Genomic DNA, 19172 nt, shown 5'->3' with positions numbered 1-19172 from the left:
ATTGCACCGCTGCACTCCAGCCTGGGTAACAGAGCCAGACTCCATCTTGAAAAGAAAGAAAAAAAAAGAGAAGAACAAGGCTGGGTACAGTGGCTCATGGTCTGTAATCCCAGCACTTTGGGAGGCCGAGGCAGGCAGACCTCCCAGCACTTTGGGAGGCCGAGGTGGGCATATCACTTGAGGCCAGGAGTTTGAGACTAGTCTGGCAAATGTGGCAAAACCCCATCTCTACCAAAAATACAAAAATTAGCCAGGCGTGATGGCATGCACCTGTAATCCCAGCTACTCAGGAGGCTGAGGCATGAGAATCGCTTGAGCCCGGGAGGCAGGGGTTGTAGTGAGCCATGATTGCATCATCACAGCACTCCAGCATGGGCGACAGAGGGGAAACACTGTCTCAAAGGAAAAAAGAACGAGATAATGTCCTTGAAGCTTTGATACAGTATTTTTTTTTTTTTATAAAAAGACAAAGTCTCACTCCATGGCCCAGGCTGGAGTACCCAGCTCACTGCAACCTCTGCCTCCTGGGATCAAGCAATTCTCGTGCCTCAGCCTCTCAAGTACCTGGGACTACAGACAAGCACACACCACCACGCTCAGCTAATTTTTTCTATTTTTAATAGAGATGGGGTTTCACTATATTGTCCAGACCGGTCTCGAACTCCTGACCTCAAGTGATCCACCCACCTCAGCCTCCCAAAGTGCTAGGATTACAGGTGTGAGCCACCATGCCCAGCCCAGAATAACTATTCTTATTTGTTCAACAGACACTTGCACCAAAGCCTGAAGATATTAAAATGGGTGTCCTATGCAACATATCCTATAACCTCCAAATTGGAACCACTCTCAAATTTGTGATTAGGAGATTGGATAAGCGAACTGTGACAAGAATACAGTGATAGAGTACAATGCAGTGGCTTTGCTACTTCTTTGTTATGCAACTTTGGGAAAGTTAACTTCTCTGGGCCTAAGTGTCCTTACTTGTAAATGAGGAATAGTAACAGTACATCAAAGTTGATTATTAGGATTAAGCGAGTTAATATTTGTAAAGTATTTCCTTTACAGTGTTTGTAAACATGACACTGTAAAGTCATGTCTTACAAACATGTGTTTTTTTGTTTGTTTGAGATGGAGTCTTGCTCTGTCACTCAGGCTGGGATGCAGTGGCATGATCTTGGCTCACTGCAACCTCTGCCTCCTGGGTTCAAGTGATTCTCATACCTCAGCCTCCCAAGTAGCTGGGATTCCAGGCACGTGCCACCATGCCTGACTAATTTTTGTATTTTTAGTAGAGATGGGGTTTCACCATGTTGGCCAGGCTAGTCTCAAACTCCTGACCTCAGGTGACCCACCCACCTCAGCCTCCCAAAGTGCTGGGATTACAGGCGTGAGCCACAGCGCCCGGCCAAAACTGTGTTTTTCAAGTAAAAAACATTAATTAGAGATACCTGTCAAAAGAAATGCAGTATATATCTGTACGTACTGACACAAAACAGTGCCTAGAACTGAATTGGAAGGATGTTGAATATATATTGCTGAAAGTAAAAAATACAAAACAATATGATGCCACAAAACAATAAGATGTCTACAAAGCCACAAAACTGGACTGTCTCCCCCAAAGCTGCTCTTTCACACAGTCTTCTTAATCAGGCAAAAATCTTGCAGTCATCCTTTTGCTTTTCTCTTTCCCTCGTATCACTTATCCAGTCTATCAGCAAATTCTGTTTATTCTATGTTTCAAAATAAGTCAGAATCGCCAGGCACGGTGGCTCACGCCTGTAATCCCAGCACTTTAGGAGGCCAAGGCGAGCGGATCGCGAGGTCAAGAGATCGAGACCATCCTGGCCACCATGGTGAAACTATCTCTACTAAAAACACAAAAACGAGCTGGGCGTGGTGGCGCACGCCTGTAATCCCAGCTGCTTGGGAGGCTGAAGCAGGAGAATTGCTTGAACCCAGGAGGCAGAGGTTGCAGTGAGCCAAGACTGTGCCACTGCAACTCCAGCCTGGCGACAGAGTGAGACTCCGTCTCAAAACACAAACAAACAAACAGAATCTCACCACTTTTTACCACCTTCATCACTCTCACCTTGACCCAAGACATCATCTCTTGCTTAGGTTATTACAATAATAATCCTGGTCTCCTGACTAGTTTCTCTACTTAGTCTTTGTTTCCTATATTCTCAAAATAGAGATGGAATCAAATAGTGACCAACCACTCAAAACTTCAATGCTTCTGATCTCATTCTAAAAAGGAAAAAAAAAATTCTTACAATGGTCTATAAGACTTTTCTGGATCTGACTGTCAAGTCACAACACTCTTTGCTCCCCATCCCCACGGAGAACTCTTATTTCCTGACCTAACTGTTACGGACTGAATTGTCCTCCCTCACCCCCCAAATTCATAGGTTGAAGCTCTAGCTCCCAATATGACTGCATCTGGGGAATAGAGCCTTTAAGAAGATAATTAAGGGCCGGGCGCGGTGGCTCACACCTGTAATCCCAGCACTTTGGGAGGCTGAGGCAGGTGGATTACCAGAGCAGGAGTTCGAGACCAGCCTGGCCAACATGGTGAAACCCCATCTCTACTAAAAATACAAAAATTAGCCAGGCATCATGGCAAATAGCAGTAATCCCAGCTACTCGGGAGGTTGAGGCAGGAGGATCGCTTGAATCTGGGAGACAGAGGTTGCTGTGAGCTGAGATTGCACCAATGCACTCCAGCCTGAGCGACAGAGTGGGACTCTGTCTTTTTTTTTTTTTTTTTTTAAGGCAGAAGAAGGTAGGTAATTAAGGTTGAATGAGGTCATTAGGGTGGGCCCTGATCCAACAGGGCTGGTATCCTTATAACAGCAAGAGATAGGGAAAAGGCCATGTTAGGACACAGAGATAAGGCAGCCACCTGCAAGCTAAGGAGAAAGGCCTCAGGAGAAACCAAATCTGCTTGTACCATGGATCTCAGATTTCCAGCCTCCAGACTGTGAGAAATAAATTTCTGCTATTGAAGCCACCCAGCCTGTAATATTTTGTTATGGCAGCCCTAGCTGACTAATACCATTAAGTAAACCTCAGAGAGAAGCTTTTTTTTTTCTCCTTGAGACAGAGTCTCGCTCTGTCCCAGGCTGGAGTGCAATGGCGCGATCTCGGCTCACTGCAACCTCCGCCTCCCTGGTTGAAGCGATTCTCCTGCCTCAGCCTCCCTGAGTAGCTCGGACTATAGGTGCACACCACCACACCCAGCTAATTTTTGTATTTTTAGTAGAGATGGGGTTTTACCATGTTGGTCAGGATGGTCTCAATCTCCTGACCTCGTGATTCGCCCACCTCGGCCTCCCAAAGTGCTGGGATTACAGGCGTGAGCCACCGCGCCCAGCTGAGAGAAGTTTTTATACAAGGCGTTTGTCAACTGACTTGGTCAGAAAGCTGGGTGTATACCTTACAGAACAAAACATTATAATGCCACAAAACAAAATCAGGTCCTGACTGATTCTATGCCAGCTTCCTAATCAATGTCTGTTTGCATTGCTTTGTCATCAAATGTACACCACTTAATAGTGAGATTAGGCCAGGAGCAGTGGCTCAAACCTGTAATCCCAGCACTTTGGGAGGCCAAGGCAGGCAGATCACCTGAGGTCAGAAGTTCGAGACCAGCCTGGCCAACGTGGTGAAACTCCGTCTCTACTAATAATACAAAAATTAGCTGGGCATGGTGGTGCAAGCCTGTAATCCTAGCTACTCGGAAGCCTGACGCAGGAGAATCACTTGAACCTGGGAGGTGGAGGTTGCAGTGAGCCGAGATGGCAACACTGCACTCCAGCCTGGGCAACAAGAGCAAAACTCTGTCTCCAAAAAAAAAAAGGCTTGTGGGACGGAGACACATACCACAATATACCACTAATTTTGGGAGATTTCCAATATTTAGCTAAAGAATATGACCATTGTTCACATTAGCTTAGGTTCATCCATAAAAATTCCTTAAAGTTCTAGTAATCATTTTGTTCTCCTTAAGCATTTTGAATTATTTCTATCATTAATTCCTTCAGCCTCCATTCACAGCTTTCTAACCCATCAGGGTTACTTTTTGCTAAATTTACTTCCATTTGGCATCACAGTCTTACTTTTGCCTCAAAATAATATTTGATAAACTATCAATCCATTCTCTAACCATCTCTTTCAAAAGGTGAAATGGTTATATTTACTAACCTCATATAAATAATATACATACATATCTGTATTTTTTTATTTAATAGCAACCATTTATCACAGAAAAAGGGCATTAAGCACATGCAAACTACCTGGAGTTACAGATGACTTGTCCCTTCTGTTAATTTTTTTTAATAGACTTCATGTTTAGAGCAGTTTTAGGGTCACAGCAAAATTGAATGAAAGTACAGAAAATTTCCACATATTTGCAGACCCCCCACACAGGCAACCTCCCCTACCATCAACATCTAGAATCAGAGTGGTATACTTGTTACAATCGATGACCCTACACTGACACATGCTTATCACCCAAAGTATATCAGTTACATTAGGGTACACTCTTGGTGTTGTATACTCTACAGCTTTTGACGAAAATATGACATGTAACCACCATTACAGTATCAAACAAAATAGGTTCACTGCCTTAAAAATCCTCTGTGCTCCACCTATTCATCCTCCCTACCATCTCCCAAACCTTGACAATCAATTATCTTTTCACTATCTCCATAGTTTTGCCTTTTCCAGAATGTCATATAGTTGGAATCATATAGTACCTAGCCTTTTCAGATTGGCTTCTTTCACTTAGTAATATGCATTTGAGGTTCCTCCATATCTTTTTGTTTTTGTTTTTGAGACACAGTCTTGCTCTTTCTCCCAGGCTGGAGTGTAGTGGCATGATCTCAGCTCACTGCAACCTCCGCCTGCCAGGTTCAAGCAATTCTTGTGCCTCAGCCTTCCGAGTAGCTAGGACTACAGGCATCCACCACCATGTCCGGCTAATTTTTGTATTTTAGTAGACACAGGGTTTTGCCATGTTTGCCAGGCTAGTCTCGAACTCCTGACCTCAGGAGATCCACCCGCCTCTGCCTCTCGAAGTGCTGGGATTACAGGCGTGAGCCACTACACACAACCTACTCCACGTCTTTTCCTGGACGAATAGTTTAATTCTTTTTAGCACTGACTAATATTCCATTGTCTAGATTACCATAGTTTATGCCTGTTATTTTCATAAGAGCTAAAGGTCTTAAAAGTACAGGCCTTAAACATTTACCATCTCTCTCACACACAAAATTTCATGTTTTTAATGCACAAAAAGTGGTATGTTAAGATATTTTCAACCTACTGTTGCATACTAGAAACTTGTATGCTGGTCGGGCGCAGTGGCTCATGCCTGTAATCCCAGCACTTTGGGAAGCCGAGGAGGGCGTATCTCCTGAGGTCAGGAGTTCAAGACCAGCCTGGCCAAAATGGCGAAACCCCATCTCTACTAAAAATACAGAAAAATTTAGCTGGGCATGGTGGTGCATGCCTGTAATCTCAGCTACTTGGGAGGCTGAGGCAGGAGGATCGTTTGAACCTGGGAGGTGGAGGTTGCAGTGAGCCAAGACTGTGCCACTGCACTCCAGCCTGGGCCACAGGATGAGACTCCATCTCAAAAAAAAAAAAAAAAAAAAAAAAAAAAATGGTGTACTGATGACGTCTATCTTTTCGCTAAGTTTTTGATACAAAATAAATCACAAAGTATACTTAAATTAACCTCTGTCTCAGCTTTTTATATAAACGTATTTTGTCTGTAACCTGTTACATAACAGGCAAAATACTGAATTTTGCAACATCTAAAATAAAAGCAGGCCAGGCATGGTGGCTCACACCTGTAATCCCAGCACTTTGGGAGGCCAAGGTGGGTGGATCACTTGAGGTCAGGAGTTTGAGACCAGCCTGGCCAACATGGGGAAATCCTGTCTCTACTAAAAACAAAAATCAACCGGACGTGGTGGCACATGCCTGTAATCCCAGCTACTTGGGAGGCTGAGACATGAGAACTGCTTAAACCTGGGAGGCGGAGGTTGCAGTGAGCCAAGATTGTGCCATTGCACTCCAGCCTGGGTGACAGAGCCGGACTCCATCTCAAAAATAAACAAACAAACAAACAAATAAATAAAATAATAATAATAAAATGGAATTTAAAAAAATAAAAGCAGACAAATTATCTCAGGGTAAAAATATCTACATAAATTAGACGTAAATATTATCCTCTAGCATAAGTATTATCCACTTCCATCTTTCTCTCCACTCCAGTAGATGAGTAAATTAGAGCCTGTTCATCTCAGTCTACTTACTCAAGGCCCTTAACTAATTCATTTATCTTTCCCATTAAAATCAAACAGGTTTATCATTCTGCTTAGTTATATTCAGATGTGTCACTGATAGCTAATTATACAAATAAAACAAGATGACTAATATACTATCGACTCCTAGTAGGCAACCACAGCACTGTAAAGATGGTTCAAACATTAAGTTATCTACTTACCCATTTATGAACTAGGAACTAAACAAGTCAACATGCCAAGAGGAAACCCAAGGAATATCTTCCCAAAGTGGTTGTTCATTATACTCAACTCTTCAAAACTATATTACTACAGACTTTCAGATAGCAAAGTTAGAGTTTTGATTGTTTCTAGCTCTGGTAGGATATATAGGCAATTGAAACAGGAGTGGAGGGTATCCCATAAAAGAATATTACTCAGTTATGAAAAGGAAGGAAGTACTTGACACATGCTACAACATTAATGAACCTTTATGCTAGGTGAAAGAAGCCAGTCACAAAAGACCATATATTGTATGAGTCTATTATTATGAAATGTCCCAGCTGGGCACAGTGGCTCACGCCTGTAATCTCAGGACTTTGGAAGACCAAGGCGGGCGGATCACGAGGTCAGGAGATTGAGATCATCCTGGCTAACACAGTGAAACCTCATCTCTACTAAAAATACAAAAAAAAAAATTAGCTGGGCGTTGGGGCGGGTGCCTGTAGTCCCAGCTACTTAGGAGGCTGAAGCACGAGGAATCCCTTGAACCCGGGAGGGGGAGCTTGCAGTGAGCCAAGGATTGCGCCACTGCACTCCAGTCTGGGTGACAGAGCAAGACTCCGGCTCAAAAAAAAAAAAAAGAAAGAAAGAAATGTCCAGAACAGGCAAATCTATAGAGACAAAAATTAGATTAGTGGTTTTCAGGGACTAGGGGGAAGCAGAAAAGCAGGAGTAAGTGTAACAGGTATGAGGGGGTGGTTCTTTTTGGGGTCATAGAAATGTTCTGGAATTAGTGGTGGTGGTTGTATAACCTTGAAAATTGTACTAAAAACTGCTGAATTGTACACTTCAAAATGGTGAATTTTGGCCGGGTGCGGTGGTTCACACCTGTAATCCCAACACTTTGGGAGGCCGAGGCGGACGGATCACCTGAGATCAGGAATTCGAGACCAGCCTGGCCAACATGCTGAAACCCCATCTCTACTAAAAACACAAAAAAATTTGCTGGGCATGGTGGCAGGCACCTGTAATCCCAGCTACTCAGGAGGCTGAGGCAGGAGAATTGCTTGAATCTGGGAGGCGGAGGTTGCAGTGAGCCAAGTTCACACCATTGTACTCCAGCCTGGGCAACTAGAACAAAATTCCATCTCAAAAAATATATATATATAAATAAATAAAATAAAATGGTGGATTTTATGATATGTGAATTAGATTTCAATTTTCAATTTTATTTTTAAAAAGAGAGAGTGTCTTGCTATTTTTGCCCAGCCTGGTTATGAACTCCTGGGCTCAAGCGATCCTCCTGGCTCCCAAAGTGCTAGAATTACAGGCACGAACCACCATGCCCAGCCTGGATTTCAATTTTTAAAAGGGTCATTTGAAACCTATCCCTTAACGCAAGCATGAGGAAATTACTTAATTTAATAACCTATTTTTTAAAGAAAAAAGTCAAATGGTAAGGGATCAAAAAGAAAATCTCAACATTTATGCTATAAGAGAAGGACATTTAATGAAATAAGTATCTTCCTCAGATAATTCACAGGAGAAAGAATAGGCAGATGGTTGCTAAGCCTTAGGTACAATCATTCCTTTGCCTCAACACTTGGGCAAAATAACACACTAATGGCCCCTACTAAGGCTGTTAAGCTGAGGCAAAGACTGGCCAGACATTAACCAAAACAGTTTTCTTCTTTTGCTTGGACAAATAGCTAGGCTATCCATCCCAGCCCCTGCAGGTAGCCTCTGACTGAGTTATAGCCTATCAAGTAGTAGTAAAAGTGATGTGTGCTACTCCTAGACCTGGTCCAGTAAAAACCCTCCACACACCATGCTCTATGCCCTTTACCCTTCCTCCAACTTAATGCAGGTAAGAAAAACTTGGAAGCTATAAAGTGGAAAATGCCCATGTCTCCACAAAAGCCACCCACTTATCTGAAACATCCACTTTTTAAACTTTACATAAGCAAGAAATAACATTTGAGTCATTATATATAATTTTTGTGGCTAGTTCGCTATAGCAACTACAGTTAGCTTAACATATATCAGCTTATAAACATGTACTGAAATCCTCTTAAAAGTTAGCAATCCAAATTCTCAAAGGTATGCTACCCCATTATGCTTTTTTTTTTTTCCCCTCAAGACAGGGTCTCGTTCTGTTTCCCAGGCTGGAGTGCAATGGCACAAGCACAGCTCACTGCAGCCTTCACTTCCTGGGCTGAAGCAATCCTCCAGGCTCAAGTGATCCTTCCAAGAAGTTGGCACTATAGGCGTGTGCCACCAGGCCAAGATAATTTTTTTATTTTCTGTAGAGACAAGGTCTCACTATGTTGCCCAGGCTGGTCTTGAAATCCTGGTCTCAAGCACTCCTCCCTCCTCGGCTTTCCAAAGTACTGAGATTATAGGCGTGAGCCACTGCCTCCAGTCCCCATTATGTTTTAAGAATAGTTTACTTTGGCTCCTCAGGAGGCTGAGACAGGAGAATTGCTTGAACCCAGGAAGCAGAGGCTGCAGTGAGCCGAGAGCATGCCATTGCACTCCAGGCTGGGTGATGGAGTGAGACTCTGTCTTAAAAAAAAAAAAAAGACCAGGTGCCATGGCTCAAGCCTGTAATCCCAGCACTTTGGGAGGCCAAGGGAGGCGGATCATGAGGTCAGGAGATCAAGACCATCCTAGTCAACATGGTGAAACCCCGAGATTAAGATCATCCTGGCCAACACGGTGAAACCCCCTCCCTACTAAAATACAAAAAATTAGCCGGGCATGGTGGCACACGCCTGTAGTCCTAGCTACTAGGGAGGCTGAGGCAGGGGAATCGCTAGAACCCGGGATGTGGGGGCTTCAGTGAGCCAAGATTGCGCCACTGCACTCCAGCCTGGTGACACAGCAAGAGTCCGTCTCTGTTATTATAAATGATTTTCTGAATGCTATTCTGGTGGTATATTCTCTCCTGCCTAACACCTACAGCAAGAACCTGAACAGAAACTGTTTTATGACTTTCTGTATTTCATGTTTTCTTTACCTATACTGCGATTCTAAATTTTAGTATTATCTTTGTAGGTACTTATAATATAAATCATATAATACAAAGATCATATATAATTGATCATATAATACATAGAAAATATACACACATACACCGAGATCAAATAATACAAATTCAGAACCTCTCTTTTCTGAAAATACTTACAATAACTCAGTACAACAACATATCCAATGAACTCAGCTTACTCAAGGCCTAAGTCCCATAAGGTAGTATAAACATTTTTGAGAAGTCATTTTAACACGTGGAAGAGCCATTTCTTTAAAGTCCCGAATGCCACTAAGGAATCAGATAAAGGGAAAAGTAAAGGAAGCAGAAGGGAAGGAGAAAGCAGGAAAGAAAAGTCCACCTGGGCAAGGACTATAGACATCCTCAAAAGCCTCAAGTACCATGAAGTTAACCTATACCTATATTGTTGCATTCCATTTGAAGTATATTAAAAGATCATTTCATGTTTAATAGTTCCACGTAAACCTAAACTTCAAAACGATCTCTGGGAAAATTCTAAATCCTTGTCATGTTACTCATCAAAACTAGCTCCAAGCCAAGATTAACTGGAAATAAACAAGATTCTGTTCATCCTACCTATCCCAAAACAACTGACAAGTAACTGTCATTTTAAAAATTGCTAATTTTCTGGGGAGTTAAAAAAAAAAAAAAGGCAAATCATGTTACCTAAAAAGAAAAAAAGGTGAGGGGGCAAGAAAAAAGAACTATCAAAAGACAAATCCTAAATTTCCCCTTTATAATAATGAATGGAGATACTTCAGCCTCATTTTGAGCGCTCTTTCTATCCATCTTTCCAAAAAGCAAGAGGATAAGATTAAGGCAGGAAGAGCCACCTGCTCTGCTGGCTCAAAATCAGAGCTTACCTCCTGAGATTGATGGCCTTTGCCAAGTTTGGAACACCTTCCATCTCTGTTGTCTTCTGCCCCATCAGACTGCTGATAGGCCTACGGGGGGAAGAAAGAGAAACAAACCTGCTAGAATGCCATATCCAACTCATTATTTGCCTTCTCAAAAGGAATCATCAGTTTTTACTGTTCCTGGAAGGCAGATAGTCCAACTGTTGCTGGGCCTCAGAAGACTGACATGTGGTCTTTCAGAAACTTCTCCTTGAACAATTTAGCATCGGAAGTCCCAACAGGTAAGCAAGGCCGACTTAAGAGCAAAGAAATCTCAGACAACCACATCAAAACAGTAATAACCTCTCCTCACCAACTAAGTCCTTTACCATGTCTCTCAACTTCGAAACATTTTCAGGTATTATATGTTATTAATCAATGACACAATGTGAAATAATACATATTTTAAAGCTACCATGAATCAATGATTATATTCTCAAAACAGAGTAGGATAACTTCAAAGAATTCCAGCGGTAGAAACTTCTAGTGATCCGACAGATCCCTGTCTTGAAGATGTTATCTAAGCCATCCACAACAAAGTTGATGCTTCTCCTACGTGAAGACTTCCTACCTGAAGTCTCTATGTAGGGACAGTCCACGCTTTACCTCTGCACATATTCCTGTGTATCACCCTCATGGCCAAGAAATACTTCCTCATGACCAACCAAAGCCAAAAAATTCATTTTCTCTCACTTTATCTTCCAAAATAACAGACAAACAGCTTGCTATACTCCTTACCCATCTCTTTATATGTTTGAAGGAATAATCAAATTATTCTTATTTTCCCTGTTCTCTAAGCAAATCACCAAACATCCTTTAACTCTTACTCATAAACTTAATTTTCTGATACCTTTAGTTCTAGATATTAATTATAAATTACAACTTTAAGGTTCTCAATAGACAACACTAGACTACAAAAATCAAAGAGCCCAAATACAGATAATAAAACATAAAACAGCTAAAGACCACAAGTATTACCTAATGAAGCAGAAGTAATGTTAGTGTTTGCAAAAACTATCTTGTGCCTAATTTTCTAATTTCCCACTCATATGGAGACTCTAAATAAGAAAGAGCTGCTATATATTGTTTATTAAACATATATTCTTAATATTGCAAAAACCTAGATTCTGATTAAACAGACTAAAAGTAGCTTTCTAAGTAATTAACTTCCTAGTCATTCTTTTTTTTTTTTTTTTTTTTTTTTTTTTTGAGACGGAGTCTCGCTCTGTCGCCCAGGCTGGAGTGCAGTGGCCAGATCTCAGCTCACTGCAAGCTCCGCCTCCCGGGTTCCCGCCATTCTCCTGCCTCAGCCTCCCGAGTAGCTGGGACCACAGGCGCCGCCACCTCGCCCGGCTAATTTTTTGTGTTTTTAGTAGAGACGGGGTTTCGCCGTGTTAGCCAGGATGGTCTCGATCTCCTGACCTTGTGATCCGCCCGTCTCGGCCTCCCAAAGTGCTGGGATTACAGGCTTGAGCCACCGCGCCCGGCCCCTAGTCATTCTTTTAAAACCAAAAGATATAATTCAAACTCCTAAAGCTGCCTCATTAAAAAAATACTTTCAACAAAAATACATATGATCATTAAAATATATATATATATAAAATCATTGTAATCTACTTTTATCATTCTTAAAATTATGTAGAAGGAATTGCCTATTGAGATAGAACTAAAGTGGAAAAAGTGTCCTATTACAGTATTATTCAATTTTTCCGAAATACTAACATTCATTGCTAATCATGAAGCACAGTAAAGGATCTGATAAAGTTTTGTACAAGCCTGAACGTATTTTTTTAGGTGATTTGAAAAACAGTGACAGAAAATATTTAGGCTCTCTCAAATATTAACTTTGACATGAAATGACACCTGGCAACTTTAAAATGGTTTATGTGCTGTGAAAACTCTTAATCTGTCAACCACCTTGTGTTGAAGGTCTGTTTTAAGCCATTTATTCCTTTAAAATAAAAATTACATTATTGTTTATGTTAATATCTCCCCCAACTTTCTACCTAGTGGAGTGTTTATTCTTATGACCAAGAAATAAGAAGTGTTTTCCTTCCCATACTAATGTTTCAAAGTGAAGGCCTGAAGGTATTTTATTAGACTAAGATCTTGATACAAGATGTAAAAAGCAAAGGAATCTTATATGGGGGACGAAAAGGGTAGAAACATCAGAGTATAAGGATCTAATACATTTGACTTCAGTGCCAACAACATTTTTCCATTTAATTCAAAAAAATGAATTTTCATTTAAAAGAAGGAAGGGCAGAATTAAAGAAGAGTCTAAATATAATAGCCATGGGTGTAGTGGCATGCGCCTGTAATCTCAGCTACTCAGGAGGGCTGAGGTGGGAGGATCGCTTAAACACAGGAATTAGACCCCCATCTCTTAAAAAAAAAAAAACAAAAACAAAAAAACACTGTACTCCCCCCAAAAACATAGCCACCAAATTAAGAAGTACCCACTCAAAAAAAAAAAAAAAAAAAAAATCACTGTCATCTAAATCTTTTCATCTTCTCCACAAAAGGCAATGGCTCTATACTCAGGGAAAAATAACTTGTAAATTCAAGAAGCCTGAGGGTAACACAAGCTTCCTAAGAGAGAATCAAATAATAGATGATTCTATATCAGCTGTGTGTGCTAATATGTTGTAAATAATGGTTCAAATTCATACGTTACGACAGGCAAAATGGAATTTGCTACTAACCCTTACTTCTCCAATTCTATTCATATTAGAAATGGCCAAACTATTATATGCCAAGAACCACTCAAGTTCCTTGACCTACTTCCTTAAATATATTCTAAGAAAACTACCAACAGAAGGGAAAACTTATAGATGTAAAAAAATATTTACTGCAATATGATTCAGTATACCAGGAAAAATGACCAACCAACCAACAGAAGTTTTTGGTTTTTGTATTTTAAGTTTCTTACATTTATTTTACCCTGAGTCACCTCTTCATTCCACAAAGGATTTGAGATAGCTTACAATAGAGCATAATATATTCATTATACATGTATAAAACGTGGATCAAGAAAAAAAAACAATTTAAATATGCCAACCAGGTAAGGTTCAAACTAGTTGTTATGGTTGCATTTCAACGTTTGTTCTGTTTCTAGGTTGCCATGGTAAAAAATGCAGTGGCCATTAAATAATTCTCATTAGAGGAAAAACTAAAGCATAGTCCTCAGGGAAAACAAAAATTGTTAATAGATGGCATAGCTTCTGGATGGTGAATTTATGTGGACATAAAAAATAATAATAAAGATTATACAAGGAAAAATATGATAATGTTAAGGAAAAGATACGAATTAAATATACATTCTAACTGCAATGATATAAAAACATAATATATAGGGAAAAAAGACTAGTAGGCCATATACATAATCTTCCCCTTCCTCCCCACACCAAACTACGATTTCTTTGACCACAAGGACCATATTATACTCTTGTGTACCACAACCATACCTAGGCAGAATGCTAGGCATACTGGACTAGTTTAATATTTTCAACTGTATTAAAATATCTATACTTGCTTGACTCAAATTTTAGATAATATTTGGCATACAAGATAGAAATACACAACACACAACAGAGACAATGAATATAAAAAGTACTTTCTGACAAAGACCTATTACTGTCACACTATGAACGGCAAAGTTTTTTTTTTTTTTTTTTTTTTTTTTTTTTGAGACGGAGTCTGGCTCTGTCATCCAGGCGGGAGTGCAGTGGCCGGATTTCAGCTCACTGCAAGCTCCGCCTCCCGGGTTTACGCCATTCTCCTGCCTCAGCCTCCCGAGTAGCTGGGACTACAGGCGCCCGCCACCTCACCTGGCTAGTTTTTTGTATTTTTTTTAGTAGAGACGGGGTTTCACCATGTTAGCCAGGATGGTCTCAGTCTCCTGACCTCGTGATTCGCCCGTCTCGGCCTCCCAAAGTGCTGGGATTACAGGCTTGAGCCACCGCGCCCGGCCAAACGGCAAAGTTGATTACACTCCTTACACACTTGAAAAGCGCAAACAAGGCTTTCTCAATTCACAACTTCCTTATTCCACACAATATCGATTACAGACTCTTCCTTAAGGTTCATATTAATTAACAGAAAGTATTATTGCTACTCCTAGATAAGGAATAATATACAGCATTTTTTAAAATCCTTTATTCATGTTGGAAAAAGTAAAAAATATTTCTTATATTGGTTTAGATTTTGAAAAGTAATCAGAAATCTCCAAAATCAAACATGATCAAAAATTGTTTAAAAATGTATTATAGACTCAACTTCTCAACATTGTTAAATCATGCAACATGATAGATTCCACACTATCAAAAGCTGTAAAGTGTATCTTTTAATTCAATTCCTATTTCTTTACCTTTTCTTGCTTCTCAAATAGCAAATAACTTTAACCAAAATTTCCCCTTTTAACAAAGGAAGTAGTCTTTAGAGCAGAACTTGAATTTTCATTGTGGCTATTTTTTAAAAGGGATATGTGCCCTAAAATACGTTCATGAGAATTGACAAACTCAGTCTTTTAAAATTAAAGACACTAACACACTGTACAAATATAAACACAAAAATTAGAAAAGGTACAGTTAGTTATCATCCAGCACTCAAACAAATGGCACTCAGCAAAAAAACTGTATCCACCTCTCCTCCCACTACAGATACTGCCAACAGTCATCTCAGGGGCCCTAAATAAATGTTTATTTTAAAATAAATGTTGGGTTCCATTTACTTTATCACAAAATTCATACTTTCTTTTTTTGTTTTAGATGGAGTCTTGCTTTGTTGCCCAGGCTGGAGGGCAGTGGCTCAATTTTGGCTCACTGCAACCTCCGCCTCCCAGGTTCAAGCATTTTCCTGCCTCAGTCTTCCAAGTAGCTGGTATTACAGGCAAGCGCCACCATGCCCAGCTAATTTTTGTATTTTTAGTAGAGATGGGTTTCCCCATGTTGGCCAGACAGATCTTGAACTCCTGACCTCAAGTGATCCACCCACCTCGGCCTCCCAAAGTGTTGGGATTACAGCTGTGAGCCACTGGGCCTAGTCTCATATTTTATTTAAAAAACAAAAAATCAGGCCGGGTGTGCTGCTTCACGCCTGTAATCCCAGCACTTTGGGAGGCCAAGGCGGGCGTATCACCTGAGGTCAGGAGTTCAAGACCAGCCTGGTCAATAGGGGTGAAACCCCATCTCTACTAAAATACAAAAATTAGCCAGGTGTGGTGGCACACACCTGAAGTCCCAGCTACTCAACAGGCTGAGGCAGAAAGAATCGCTTGAACCTGGGAGGCAGAAGTTGCAGCGAGCTGAGATTGCGCCACTGCACTCCAGCCTGGGTGACAGAGCAAGACTCTGTCTCAAAAAAAAAAAAAAAAAAAATTCAGTTATATTAAGATTAGATAGCCCAGATCATCTGTTTTCTATTATACCAAACAAGAATTAATGAATTCCTGACATAACATTTATTTAAATTTGTTTTCGTCTTTTAAAAAGCACTCATGGCCGGGCGCGGTGGCTCACGCCTGTAATCCCAGCACTTTGGGAGGCCGAGGCGGGCGGATCACAAGGTCAGGAGATCGAGACCACGGTGAAACCCCGTCTCTACTAAAAATACAAAAAATTAGCCGGGCGCGGTTGTGGGCGCCTGTAGTCCCAGCTACTCGGGAGGCTGAGGCAGGAGAATGGTGTGAACCCGGGAGGCGGAGCTTGCAGTGAGCCGAGATCGCGCCACTGCACTCCAGCCTGGGCGACAGAGCGAGACTCCATCTCAAAAAAAAATAAATAAATAAAAATTAAAAAAAAATAAAAATAAAAAGCACTCATTCCCAATCTTGGTTTTCTAATAGTATAGGGAACTAATGACACTTAAAGATGACTTCCTACATCACCTTTTTAAAAACTAAGAAGTTTTTAGACTATGCGCAGTGGTTAATGCCTATAATCCCAACATGTGGGAGATCAAAGTGGGCAGATTGTTGAGTCTATGAGTTTGAGACCAGCCTGGGCAACATGGCAAAACCTTGGCTCTACAAAAAATACAAAAATTCGGCCGGGCACAGTGGCTCATGCACATAATCCCAGCACTTTGGGAGGCCAAGGTGGGCAGATCACCTGAGGTCAGGAGTTCGAGACCAGCCTGGCTAACATGGTGAAACCCCATCTCTACTTAAAAAAAATGCAAAAATTAGCCAGGCGTGGTGGCAGGCGCCTGTAGTTCCAGCTACTCGGGAGACTGAAGCAGGAGAATGGCGTGAACCCGGGAGGCGGAGCTTGCAGTGAGCCAAGATAGCACCACTGCACTCCAGCCGGCAGGACAGAGCAAGACTCCGTCTCAAAAAAAAAAAAAAATTTGGCCACGTGTGGTGGCATGTGCTTGTAGTCACAGCTACTCAGGGATGAGGTGAGAGTACTGCTTGAGCCTGGGAGGTTGAGGCTACAGTGAGCCATGATCCTACCACTGCATGCTAGCCTGGGCAATAGAGCTGGAATGTCTCAAAAAAATTAAGAAATAAGTAATTTTTTAAATTAAAAATAAGAAGTTTTGATTCATATTGGAGATTTAAAAAAAAAAAAAAACGCTACGGTGGTAAAGTGAAAACACAGTCAAATAATTTAAAACAGTCAAATAATTTCCCCCCAGAAAAACTGGGGGAATGTTTAAGTGTGGTAAAATAAAAACTACGAAGAAAATTTAAGATATACTTAAAATTCATATTACACCAGTTAAGGCTTAGAAAAAAAAAAACAGAAGAAGAGAAAGGAAAACAATTTGCTAGAAAAGAGAAAAAGACTGCAAGATCTCAAAAACAGGAGAAGTGAGTAAGTTCCAAAGCATTAATTAATAAAAGATGACTCAGGCCAGGCGCGGTGGCTCACGCATGAAATCCCAACACTTTGGGAGGCCAAGGTGGGCGGATCACAAGGTCAGGAGCTCGAGACCAGCCTGGTCAATATGGTGAAACCCCATCTCTACTAAAAATACAAAAATTAGCAGAGTGTGGTAGTACATGCCTGTAATCCCAGCTACTCAGGAGGCTGAGGCGGGAGAATTGCTTGAACCCGGGAGGCAGAGGTTGCAGTGAGCCGAGATGGTGCCATTGCGCTCCAGTCTGGGCAACAGAACAAGAGTCTAGCTCAAAAAATGACTCAGTTCATGGAAAAAGATTTTGTGTTATCAACTTTGTGCATCTGAATGGTCAATTTTGATTAACCACAGTTTGTAAGTTCCTTAATTGTTCTATATACAGTAAGCTTTATTTCGGAATGGAACAGCAGACTCCCAGGAGGAGAAATTCTTTGGAGGATAATATATTCATAACAAAAATAAAGTTTTTAGATCAAATTAAGCTCAAGACCACATCTAATACTTGATAAAGAATTTCTTCCTCCCTTCCCTAGAGTATTGTCAATTATTTTTAAATGATCTAATTTTTATAAAGTCTTCGAATTAAAATGGAAAACATAATTAATGCTTTTGGAGAGAGGAATGAGAAGACGGATACCACAGAATATGACAATTCCAAAAAAGGTATGACTCTTTGGACTGGATAACAAATCTGGGGCAATGAAAAAAAAAAACTGACATACTCAAATAGTCTCCTAAATTGATTACCTCCCTTAATTAAGAAACCACTAGGCCGGTCACAGTGGTTCATGCCTATAATCCCAGCACTTTGGGAGTCCAGGGCAGGTGGATCAACTGAGGTCAGGAGTTCAAGACCAGCCTGGCCAACATGGTGAAACCCTGTCTCTACAAATACACAAAAATTAGCCAGGCATAATGACAGGTGCCTGTAATTCCAGATACTCGGGAGGCTGAGGCAGGAAAATCGCTTGAACCTGGGAGGTGGAGGTTGCAGTGAGCCAAGATCATGCCATTGCACTCCAGCCTGGGCAAAAAAGCCAGACTCCATCTCAAAAAAAAGAAAAAGAAAAGAAAAGAAACCACTATATTTTGTTTACATTTACTAGAAAGGATCAGGAAACAGATTTTTTTAATTGAGTAATAAAAGGGCTAATATATGTGAAATAGTCATTCACTCCACTTAGATACTTTTGTGAAAAAAAGCACTATCTTCTGCTTTTTTGAGTGTGAGACATTTTAAAGGTACTTTGATATCAAAAATGCAATTTCAAGTACAAGGTAATTCTTCCTCTAATCACGGAAGACAAGTACTTAACGCATAAAAGGATTTTAGACAAGGAATTCCTTTCTAAGTCAAAAAAGCAATTCTGGTCGAGCACAGTAGCTTACACCTGTAATCCCAGCACTTTGGGGGGCCAAGTAGCTGTAATCCCAGCTACTCGGGAGGCTGAGGCAGGAGAATCACTTGAACCTGGAAGGCAGAGGTTGCAGTGAGCTGAGATCGCACCACTGCACTCCAGCCTGGGCGACAGAGCAAGACTCCATTTCGAAAAGGAAAAAAGAAAAAGAAAAAGAAAAAAAAAATTTTTTTCGGGCTGGGCAAGGTGGCTTATGCCTATAATGCCAGCACTTTGGGAGGCTGAGGCTGGTGGACTGCTTTGAGCTCAGGAGTTCAAGACCAGCCTGGGCAACATAGTGAAACCCTATCTCTACAAAAAATACAAAAATGAGGCAGGCATGGTGGCTTATGACCGTAGTCCCAGCTACTCAGGAGGCTGAGGCTAGAGGATCGACTGAGCCCAGGAAGCATAAGTCACAGTGAGCGGAGATCCTGCCACTGCACATGTTAGA

The 19172-nt window shown here is 41.0% G+C and overlaps 4 protein-coding genes across 14 annotated transcripts in view; 3 read left to right on the top strand and 1 right to left on the bottom strand.

Moving 5' to 3' along the window:
• The window catches only part of LOC126939625 (nucleoside diphosphate kinase B), a 259418-nt gene that overhangs the window by 146327 nt on the left and 93919 nt on the right, over nucleotides 1-19172 (top strand). The gene's annotated exons all lie outside the window — the stretch shown is intronic.
• Nucleotides 1-19172, top strand: part of LOC126939627 (nucleoside diphosphate kinase A) — a 446836-nt gene that overhangs the window by 343143 nt on the left and 84521 nt on the right. The window lies entirely within an intron of this gene.
• The window catches only part of SPAG9 (sperm associated antigen 9), a 161734-nt gene that overhangs the window by 100497 nt on the left and 42065 nt on the right, over nucleotides 1-19172 (bottom strand). The window contains exon 1 of one of the 5 annotated variants that reach the window (XM_050765045.1): nucleotides 10425-10446. The exons of the other annotated variants lie outside the window; for them this stretch is intronic. The gene's annotated coding sequence lies outside the window, so the exon portion shown is untranslated. Of the gene's footprint in view, nucleotides 1-10424; nucleotides 10447-19172 lie in introns of those variants that run through there. 5 annotated transcript variants of the gene reach the window in all.
• Nucleotides 384-19172, top strand: part of UTP18 (UTP18 small subunit processome component) — a 241757-nt gene continuing 222968 nt past the window's right edge. The window contains exon 1 of the mRNA XM_050765077.1: nucleotides 384-387. The gene's annotated coding sequence lies outside the window, so the exon portion shown is untranslated. The remainder of the gene's footprint in view (nucleotides 388-19172) is intronic.

The sequence above is a fragment of the Macaca thibetana genome, chromosome 16, assembly GCF_024542745.1.
Source record: "Macaca thibetana thibetana isolate TM-01 chromosome 16, ASM2454274v1, whole genome shotgun sequence".
Taxonomy (NCBI): Eukaryota; Metazoa; Chordata; class Mammalia; order Primates; family Cercopithecidae; genus Macaca; species Macaca thibetana.
Note: the sequence above shows the minus strand (reverse complement) of the source record. Positions and strands in the feature narration are given on the sequence as shown.